The sequence below is a fragment of the Meriones unguiculatus genome, chromosome 11 (genome assembly GCF_030254825.1).
Source record: "Meriones unguiculatus strain TT.TT164.6M chromosome 11, Bangor_MerUng_6.1, whole genome shotgun sequence".
NCBI lineage: Eukaryota > Metazoa > Chordata > Mammalia > Rodentia > Muridae > Meriones > Meriones unguiculatus.
Genome location: NC_083359.1, coordinates 60,959,325 through 60,970,407, shown reverse-complemented (window position 1 = coordinate 60,970,407; position 11,083 = coordinate 60,959,325).

Genomic DNA, 11,083 nt, shown 5'->3' with positions numbered 1-11,083 from the left:
CCTCCTTCACCTGTAACTCCACCGGCTTCATACCTCACACATAACTCGGAATCTGAAAAGGCCACCCTCTCCTTAGAAGATACGGAGCAAGGACATATCCAGAAGGGGGAGCGTTGGGGGAATGCCTCAACTTTGTTGTGTGAATAGATGTTGCAGTGAAAGTGCTTTATGGCTGTGCTGAACAGGTCTATTTGTAGATAGCCCTCTAAAAATGTGGTGCACCCCATCCTATCAGTGTGACAAAGACTGACAACCAAATACACAGTTCATCTCTAAGCCTTCAAATGGAAGTCCCACCTGTGTATCACACACAATTCAGAGTGAAAACTAGATTGCCAACTCTTGTCTGAATGTAAAGAGTATTGGACTTTTCCTGTGAATTTTACAGATTTGCTAGTCCCCACAACTGAATGAAAAACTGAGGGTGGGATTGGGAGGGAATGAGGAAGGGGGCTACAGCTGGGATACAAAGTAAATAACTTGTGATTAATATAAAAAACAAAAATTAATAAAAAAATGAAGACATGTCAGCTCCTAGGTATGGTTGAGGAGGTTTAGTGTAGACATGAAGGAGAGGACAGGCAAAGACATCTGGAAGGATCCAGACTGAACTGGGCCATTGGGGGTAGGGGGAGCAAGGTAGGAAGAGAAGAAAGTAGACAGGATGGCTGAGACATGAGTGCTAAGAGAGGAGCTGAGGACCAAGAGGTCATGGGCGGTCCAGGAGACCAAGCAGCCAAGAGACCCTGTAGCTATATACAGGAGTTCACGCTCAGGTGCCAGAGAGATTTAGAGTGGGGTAGGTCAGTCAGGATGACTTTGTAATAGTTATTTGGGATGCTTAGAATCTGACAGCCAGCATCTGCTTTGATGTTTTAAATAGGCACCTCGGCCATTTGTTCCGAGTTTGAGACAACAATCATGTTAACTAATTTCTGGAACTAAATCTTGTTAATCTTACTTCTCCATACTATTATTTGTGTTTCTATGGAAAACAAGAAGCAAAACAACGTCTTGACAATTCCCTCAGTCACATACCACTGAGAAGGTAGCACCTTGGGTAAGGGCCTGTAAGGACAGAGCACAGGGAGCTGCCGAGAAGGAAGAACCCTCACACATACAAAGGTCTACTGTCTACAAATGTTGCTGAGATATCATGGTCTTTGATTTCAGGCATCCCTGGGTCTCTACCTGCTGCAAGGTGTGACTGGCATATCCTGCCCTCTGTCCTGAATTCTCTCACCCAGGGGCATAGTTTCCTCTCTTCCAGAGGCCTTCACTATTTAATCCAGACAGTTTGGCTCCCTTCTCTCTCTCTTCTCTGCTCCTCCCTCTTTCTGTGTCACTCCTGTTATCCTACTCTTCTCTCTCCTCTCTCTGTGCACACCTCTCTCCCTTTCTCTTTCTTTCTGTCTCCCTCTCCCTCTTGGCAGCCAAGAGCTGCCTCCAATAAACATGTATTTATATACTATAACTTCATCTTGCCATTAGCTCATTCCATCATTTCAATTAGTCTTAACATCTTTGCAAGGTGTTTCACGGGTTTGCTTCTAAAAATGAAAAGGTTTTTCTTCATTTATTCAATTAAATGTCCACAGAACAACTGTATTGTGACAGGAATGGAACATTTCTAGTTTAATAAACATGAGTTTCAAAAACATGACAGATGTAAAACACCTAGGAATGAATCTTAATTATATTCATCTTGTATGCAAATTCTTTGCAACAGGGCTAGAAAACTTTTCTATATGAGGCCAGTTATTAATCATGTTACTTTTATGCATCTTTAAAAGCTTATAGGTTGTAAAAAAATTCTTTTTATACCATAAACCACAAAAAGTCCAGACATTTTGATTAAATTGGACTCAACAACCATTGTTGCTAACCTCTCAGACACTCAGAAAAATAACAACCAAATAATCAAAGACTGCTCTGTAGTGAGAGTTTTGGTTTCTTAAAAAAATAATAATAAATCTCAGTTTTATTATGTGAATATGTTCTTGTTTTAATCCCAGGTATGGGATAAGAGGCTGCTTCACAGCAGGTGATTATGATTTACCTCATGCACTAGCAGGGGCATGAATTTTGCCAGTTAAATTTACATTTGGAATTCTTGGGACTCTTGAGAAGATATAAAGGCCAGAGCCCAGAGAAGGTGCAAGGGCGCTTCTCTGAGGTGGCTGCTGCTGTCCCCGCTGCTACTGGTCCACCCTACTGCTCCATTTGCTGTGGCATTTACTATAGCTAGACTGGTGGGTACTATGGTGTTGAAGATTGGACTTGCCTCCAAGAACTGTATGTTCCTCATCAGCATAATTAATAGTTGATGTGAGACAGGCCAATTCATTGAGAACGGTGCCACCCCTAGGATGGTGGGCCTGGGTTGCTATAACAAAGCAGGCTGAAAAAAATCGCAAACAGACAGCCAGTGAGCAGCACCCCCCATGGCTTCGGCTTCAGTTCCTGCCTCCAGGTTCCTGTCTTTAGTTCTTGCCTGACTTTCTTTGATGTGGAAGCGAAGTAGAGTAGACCCTTTCTTCTCAAAGTTGCTTTCGGTCATGGTGTCATACCACAATAATGGGAACCTGACTGAGTCACTGAGTGTCTTAGTCACTTTCCAATTGTGATCCAACAGCATGAGCAAGGCAGCTTATAAAAGCATTTCATTTTAAGCTTACAGTTTCTGAGGGTCAGAGTACGTGAGGGCAGAGCGAAGTCATGGCAGCAGGAACAGATGCAAGCTTACAATTTGATCCAAAAGTAGGAGGCAGAAAGAGAGACACTGAGAATGAAACAGGCTTCTGAAACCAAAAGTGCTACCCACGGAATACACACCTCCTCCAAACAGGCCACAACTCCTAACACTTCACAAACAGCTCCACCAACTAGGCACAAAGTATTCAAATGTATGCACCCATGGGGACCATTATCACCCAAACCACCACAGTGAGTGTATGGGCCAGCTAAAAATCTCACACATGTTTTTTGAGGATATAAAATGCTATGAAAACAACGAATGCTTTCCAAACATCAATATCAAACATATTGTGCCAGAGAACCCATGCCAACCTTATGGAGACAAAATTAAAGAATATGTTCACACAGCCTCATATATGGAAATTTTTAATCACATTATTAGATATTTTAGATATTTCTAAACCTGAAGCAACTCATGGGTACAAAAACAGATAAATACATAAGTCTATTGTATTTTCATATAGTAAGTATTTCTAAAAAAAATTACAGACTTATGATAAAAGCATAAGTGGCTCTCAAATAACTAAATAAATGCCAAACACATACTATTTCTATATGGTCAAACATCACAAAACTACATATGAGTGTTTGAAATCTAATCATTTTGCTGCTTGAGCTGGAGGCTTAAGAAAAGGGCAGTTCACAAAATGGCATGTTTCAATACAGTGGTAATAGTTACACAGTCAGCTAAATTATTATAAAGGTAGAGACCACGAATGTTCAGCCTTAGAGAGGTGCAGAAAGCCACAGAACTTTACACTTTTACACGCAGAACTTTCTATTAGTTTATTTCAATAAAGGTGTATTTAAGAAGTTGTAATGGGTTAGGAAATGCTTAGGTAATGTAATGATTGTTGTGTGGAAAAGAGTACATACTCTTGTATACATTGAGGCCGGGAGCCAGTTAGATTCTCACCGGGCAGTCTATATGGTGCCCGGTAACCCTAAAGCTTTCCACTGCTGTGTGACAGCCACTTGCTCACACAGGTGTAAATACCATGGTTCCTAGAAGAAACAGAGACAACCAACAGCATGCTGATTGGCATTTACAGCTCTTTCCCCATAGTTACCCTTCACTTCTAAAACTTCTTTTAAAACCTCAAACAAAAAGGCAGATGAGGGAAACCCACCCTTGGGACCACACATGTTAGGAGCTCTGGAGGCCACTGATCTGAGTCACAGAACCTTTGCACTGCTGCTCTCCGGAGCTCTACTTCCCCTGTAGGTCTCAGAGTCCTGAGTCTTGAACCCAGCACTGGACTCTAGCATTGAGGAGTGCTAGTGTTGATCTATTGCCTTTATACCAACACCAAGCCTTTTTGAATCTTTTAACTGGACCTCCCTGCTCTCTCTCTCTCTCTCTCTCTCTCTCTCTCTCTCTCTCTCTCTCTGTGTGTGTGTGTGTGTGTGTGTGTGTATGTGTGTGTGTGTGTATGTGTGTGGCGTGTGTCTGTGTGTGTGGCATGTATGTCTGTGTGTGCATGCATCCATAAGTGTATTTGTGTAATGCAGCCTCTCTCTCAGCTCATATAGGCTTATCCCAGGGAACTAAGGTCCCAGAAAAATCAATGGTCACTAGAGTGACCCTAAGCCACTTGAGGATTGAGGATTCACTCTCTTACATCAGTGAGGATTGAAGAAGGCAAATTGGTGCAGAAGTGAACAAAGCAAAGGTGAGTTTATTACTGAAAATTAAGGAAGACCCTCCCTGAGGTGTTGGGAAAGTCCATGAGAGAGATACCACTGAGCATTATGGTACAAAGACCTTTTATAAAAATTATGGCAGGAATTGGACAAAGACTGAAGTAATCTTTAATAAGATTGATTAATTCTCCAAGTGGATCAAGTGATGAAGCAATGGGCTCTCAAATGCACCACACATTTCTCCATACCCTCCTGACCTTACTTCGTAAATGATTGGGCATCGCTTATCCAAAGAGGGGAAATCATACATCATGGTCACCCATCTTCATTCATTTTTTATATTGCCTTGATTTGCTACCAAATAGATTATATCAATTTATAGACAATATGTTTTCTCTAGGAAGTGGAACAGTGTAAGGTTTTATTTTATTCCCTTCAAAATATTCTCATCTCCTCTGTTTAAACCTGTATTTTCATGACTCTTCTAGGGCTGTAGTGGAGTAGAACATGGCTGGGACAGGAGATACCGCTTCTGAAAGGAGGCAGAACAGGAGGAGTCGGAGAAGTAGTTGTGACTTCCAGAGCACTTTTCTGTTGGCTTTCTTCCTCCATTCAAACCCCACTTCTAAAGTCTCACAACCTTCTGAAATGGTGTCACCAGCTGGAGACGAAGTGTTCAACAGATGAATCTGTGGAAGGCATCTCTCATTAAAATCAGAACATAAATCAAAGACAAAAGTTTAGGAGACAGGGCTTACACTTTTAAAACAGGGGGGGAAAGAAACTGAGTAGATTAGACCTATAACCAAGTGAAATAAATCTTAGAAGAAAAGGTAAAAGCTCAGAAGTAAAAATAGAACATTAAATCAGAGACATGAAAATACTGAATTAGGAAAAAAAAAAGCCATTTAGGGCCACTGTGAGAGTAAATCTCTCCTTATGGCTGGATGCCTGGCCTAGGCTGGTGCAGTGAAAGAGCCAAGGAGAAGAGGCAACAGGGTCCTATGTGAATGGCCATGGGCTGCAAGAACTCTAGGAAGCAAAGGTAAATACTAACCATTATGTTTGCTTGGTTTTGATAAAAAGATTTAGTTCTACTTTGTCAAAGATGGAAAATATTTTGGAAAGTGATAACATGAGATAAATACTTCTTTCCCACCCTCAATTCCTACGAGGGAGAGGTCACTACGTCCTCTAAAAAAGGTGCTGAGGGCGGACGCAAATAGAAATCAGCCTACCTAGAGTACAACTTTCCCCTTCTTCCTGAGATGAGCAGGTGTGTAAAGTGAATCCTGAAGGGAACCCTGGGAGTTATTTTTGGAGGGCATGCTGCGGAATAGAGAGGAAAGGCAAAGAGGGTCAGTTCTGACCTGGGAAGGGGGATGATTGTGTAAAGGTGCTTGCTGTAAGCCTGGCAGCCTGGGTTAAATCCCTGCAGCACACATTCATAAAAGTGGAAGGAGAGAACCAACTTCAAAAAAAAAATGTATATGCTGACCTCCATCTGCATGCCATGGCACTCTCCCCGTACCATACACATCATGTGTACACATGAACACACATATATACTAGTGTCTTAGTTAGGATTTCTATTGCTGTGATGAAACACGACAACAAAAAATAAACTGGGAGGAAAGAGTTTATTTGGCTTAGACTTCCACATTGTTGTCTCTCATTGAAGGAAGCCAGGACAGGAACTCAAACAGGAGTAACCTGGAGGCAGGAGCTGATACACAGGTCACAGAGAGATGCTGCTTACTGGCTTGCTTCTCATAGCTTGCTCATTACAGAACCCAAGACCACCAGCCCAAGGATGGCAGCTCCCACAATGGGCTTTGCTCTCTCCCATCAATCACCAAATAAGAAAATGCCCTACAGGCTTGCCTACAATCTGATTCTACAGAGGAATTTTATTACTGAGGCTCCTCCTCTCAGATGACTTTAGCTTGTATCAAGTTGACAGAAAACTATGCAGCACAACTAGTAATAAATACAAAATTTAAAAAGAGAGAACAGTTTCCAGGAGCAATGATAGTAATGCGCCATGATTTCCATCTGGGCCTGAGTTCTATGGTGTAGTACTCACTCATCAGAAATGGGACAGATGGGCGCTTGTAAAGATGGCTCATAGTTAAGAGCACTAGCTGCTCTCCCAGAAGACCTGACTTCAGTTCCCAGCATCCATGTAAGATGGCCTACAGCCTCCTTTAAATCCTGGACTACCAGGTGCAGCACTTCTGGACTGCCAGGCATTTGCACTCATACTTGGGTGAACCTGTGTGGTCCACTAATAACAAAAACTGCAGAGAATATTGTGGGTGAATACTCCAATATGCCTCCTTGAATGCTATTTCAGCTTAAATTCATGTTTCTCATGCTAGAGTGGAGAGAAAAGGAGATATTGGCAGTATCAGTTCTTTTTTTTTAAAAAAAAATCTAGAATTGTATAAATAGTGATCAATATTTATTATCATTTTAATTAAAATATATTTACATCCTTTATCTTTTTTCCTCCCTCCAGCCCCTCCCACTTTCCCTCTTGAAATCCTGACCTCATCTTTCTTTAATTGTTATTGTTACACACACACATAAACACATATACACACACATGTCTCTCACACACATGCACCTTATAAATATTGTGTATACGAGTGTGTATACACATACATACATACATACATGCCTCGGTATAGAAGTGCAACCTGCTTAGTCCAATTAGTGTCACTTCTATGGATATGATATCGGGCTTGTCCACTATGTATTGCATAACCAATTGATGGGCTAACATGCAGTATTCTCCACAGAAACTTTTAAAAGACATTTCTTGTTCTGGATGGTTACAGACAGCAATGTGTTCATGTGCCCTGTCATCATATCCAATTCCTTGTGTCACTAGGAGGACTTTAGTAAAAAAAGAAGCAAAAAAAATAAACAAATAAAATATTGAATACCCTGCCTTAACCTGGTTTTATCACTGTAAATTTAGTGAGTGGAGCTGGGAAATAGGTGCATTGATCAGAATTCACTGCCCTGATCCTAAGTTTAGACTTCATCACTCTATAAGAGAAATAATGTGCTTCAGTTTTTTTTATTTACCATTAAATTTTTCTCTTTCAGTGTTGATGAACTGCAAATCCTCCAAACCAAACATTTTGCTCAGAGTATCAGTGAACGATAAAACAGAATCATTTATCTCAAACACATGAAGGTATGCTATCCCTAACATGTTATCACATTAAATTGATCATTGAGAATATTCTCTTGTGACTGGGCAGCTATCAACACAGAATGTTTATATAAACTTTTTTCTTATAATTATTATAAAATTCTTACAATAAGAACTTGATTTACTCAACTAGAATCACACACATATTTTCCCTGGAGCTTACCCTTTTGTAGGCCTCTAGCCTGTCAAAGAGATGCCTCCCTCCCATGTCCCTCCTCTCCACCACTGATAGAGAAAGGGAGACCCTCCACCTCTTCCATCTGACCCTAGCCTATCAGGTTTCATCAGGACTGGCTGCATAGTCTTCCTCTGTGGCCTGTTAACACTGCTCCCCCCTCTGGGGAAAGTAATCAAAGAGCCTGTCACTAGGTTCATGTCAGAAACAGTCCTTGTTCCCCTTACTAGGGACCCACTTGGAGAGGGCAGGATTGGGAGACGACAAGGGAGGGGGCTACAGCAGAGATACAAAGTGAAGAAATTATAAGAAATTTTAAAAATCTCAAAAAAGAAGAGAAAATAAATAAATAAATATAATAAAAAAGAAATGCTTTCCTGAGTTTCCTTTCTCTCTCCCAGCTCTCTTACCACCTACCTCTGTTTTCCCCACATCTGATTCCCACCCTCATTTCCCTCCCCTTTCCATTTACTGCCCAGTTCCCTGTCTTCATTCACTTCTGCTATCTACTCTATTTGCTCTTCTGAGTGACATTCTGGTAGCCTCCCTTGGGCCCTCCTTATTACTTAATTTCTTTGGGTCTGTGGATTGTAGTACGGATAACCTGTACTATAGGTCTAATATCCACTTATAAGTGTGTCTTTCTGGGTCTGGGTTACCTCACTCAGGATGATCTTTTCTAGTTCCATCCATTTGTCTGCAAATTCATTATTTCCTTGTTTTTATTAACTGAGTAGTATTCCATTGCGTAAATGTACCACAATTTCTTTATCCATTCTTTGGTTGAGCGACATCTAGGTTGTTTCCATTTTCTGGCTGTTTTGAATAAAGTCACTATAAATCCTAAGAAAGGGGTGACATGGAGATTGAAGTGACCACCTCCTAGGCAGGCAGGACTAGTGGAGGGAGGAGAACAACAACCCATCCATAAAACCTTTGATCCAAAAAAAAATTACCCTCCCTATTAGAAGTACGGGGATAAAGAGGCAACAGAGACTGAGGGAATGTCTAACCAATAATTGGCTTAACCTGAGACCACCCCACAGTAGACAACCAGCCCCTGGCACTATTAATGATGCTCTGCTATGCTTGCAGATAGGAGCCTAACATGACAGTCATCTGAGAGGCTCCAGCCAGCAGCGAATCAAGAAAGATGTTGGGACTTGCAGCCAAGCATGGGGCAGAGCTCTGGGGGTCTTGTGGAAGTGTTAGGGGAAAGATGGAAGGACCTAGAGGGGACAGAAACCCCACAAGAGACAACTAATCCAGACCCACAGGGGCTTTCAGAGGCTGAGACTTAGGAGAATGCACAGTCTGGACCTAGGTCCCCTGCACATATTTGGACTGTGGGGCTTGGTCTTCATGTAGGCCACCTGGCAAGTGGAGAGGGGACTGTTTCTAACATGAACTTTATTGTCTGGTTTTGGGTCACTTCTACCTGGCAGGGCTGTCTTGCCTGGTCTCAGGGGATGAGGATATGCTCAGTCCTCATGTGACTTGATGTGCTGGGGAGAAATAATATTGGGGAGGGAGCTCCAATTTTCTGAGGGGAGAAAGGGAGAGGGGAAGGAGCAAGGAGGGGGAAGGAGACTGGGAGGAGAGGAGGGAGGAGGCACCCTTGGAATGTAAAGTGAATAAACTTAAATAAAATAAAAATTAAAAAAGAACTTGATTTACAATGAAAAGAATCCTTTATAATTCAATTTTGATCTATAATATATGGAGTATTCTTTTTAAATGTTCAATATGTGAACTATGCCCAATTTATCCTACACTTTTCTTTAAAATAATTTTTAAAGCTCTTTTAAACATTTACTATCTTATCAACAGTAAAGTTTGAAACTCACAGCCATTTCCTGGAGTCCCCAAAAGTATATTTGCATATATAAGTGCAGATAGAAATACATTCTTTCAAGTTATAAAACAATCATTTTTTTTTAATTTAGGCAGAAGAAGAATTGAATATGATAAAGCTGCAGTGTAGAAATATCGCATTTTTATAGATAATCATTACTTCCACTGGAGGGTGCAATTTGCCAGTATATCAACATTTCCATAGTTTTTGTAATGAGTAGGCTTAATAAATATTATCAGAGAAATGATTATTTCCAAAACACACATAAAGAATACTGAGCAGAGTTCACACACCTTCAAATAAATTAAAATTTACCACTTGGAAGTAAGGCTTTATTATACAAAATACTTATGATTTGATTAGGATAACGTGGTTTATAAAATAAATGTAATTTTATTCTTTTATTGTTTTTGAATGCCATGTTTAAAAGTTCAGTGTTGATACTATAAAATGCATATTAAATATTTATGATAATGGTATAATCTTACCTATGATATGAAGTTTTTGTCTTTAATGGTTTAAAGATATTTTAAAAAATTTGTATAAAATATAGATAAATTCTGATTTTTTACATCAATAGTATGTAGTCCAACAGTAAGTATGAATTTAGTTAGCATAAAGCTAATCAACACACCTAATTGAACTTTTTACTCTTATCATATATCTGATACAGTATTGAGACTGTTAGCTGCATAAACAATGAATTCTACTAATAGGATTTATTGAGCACTGACTGTTGGCAGTTATATGCTTTTTAACTTTCCAGTTATTTATTTAATCCTCACCACAGTCTTATGGTGTAGGTACAATATTCTCCATTTCATAGACGGATAATGAAAAATGCTAAGCTCCTTTCCAAGTGCATACAAGTGGCATGAGCCTCCCCAGGACCCAGATTTCATCAGTATGTAACCACCCTGTTAAACACTGATGTCCACCGCTGCTACTCAGCTGGTAACTTCAGTGTTTATTTTAGATGTAGATGGTAGGCACTTTCAGTTGTTACTAAGTCTCCCAATGATGACTTTTCAAGTGTGTGTGTGTGCGTGCGTGTGCGTGCGTGTGTGTGTGTGTGTGTGTGTTCTGCTTGGCCTAAGCTGATAAAACACCTGTAATTATGACATAGGGATTATTTTTGACCCATCATTTTTTCTTTGATTTTCTCCCAGTAATGGAAAAGTAGTTTTTTAAATAGTACTTTTTATGTAGCAATGCAATTTACCTATTAAACAACACTGCAACAGAATGCTCTGATGTTGCTTTAAACAGAAGGAAAAATGAAGTGAATTTCAGGTTACAATACCCTTTTGCTAAGGACAAACATTTAAAATCTCTTTTCCTATGTGGGCCACAATGAAACAGGTGTTCTTTGACTACTCATGTTTAATTTCAGTTGCACAAATGGTGTACGGGATTAAAACAAACC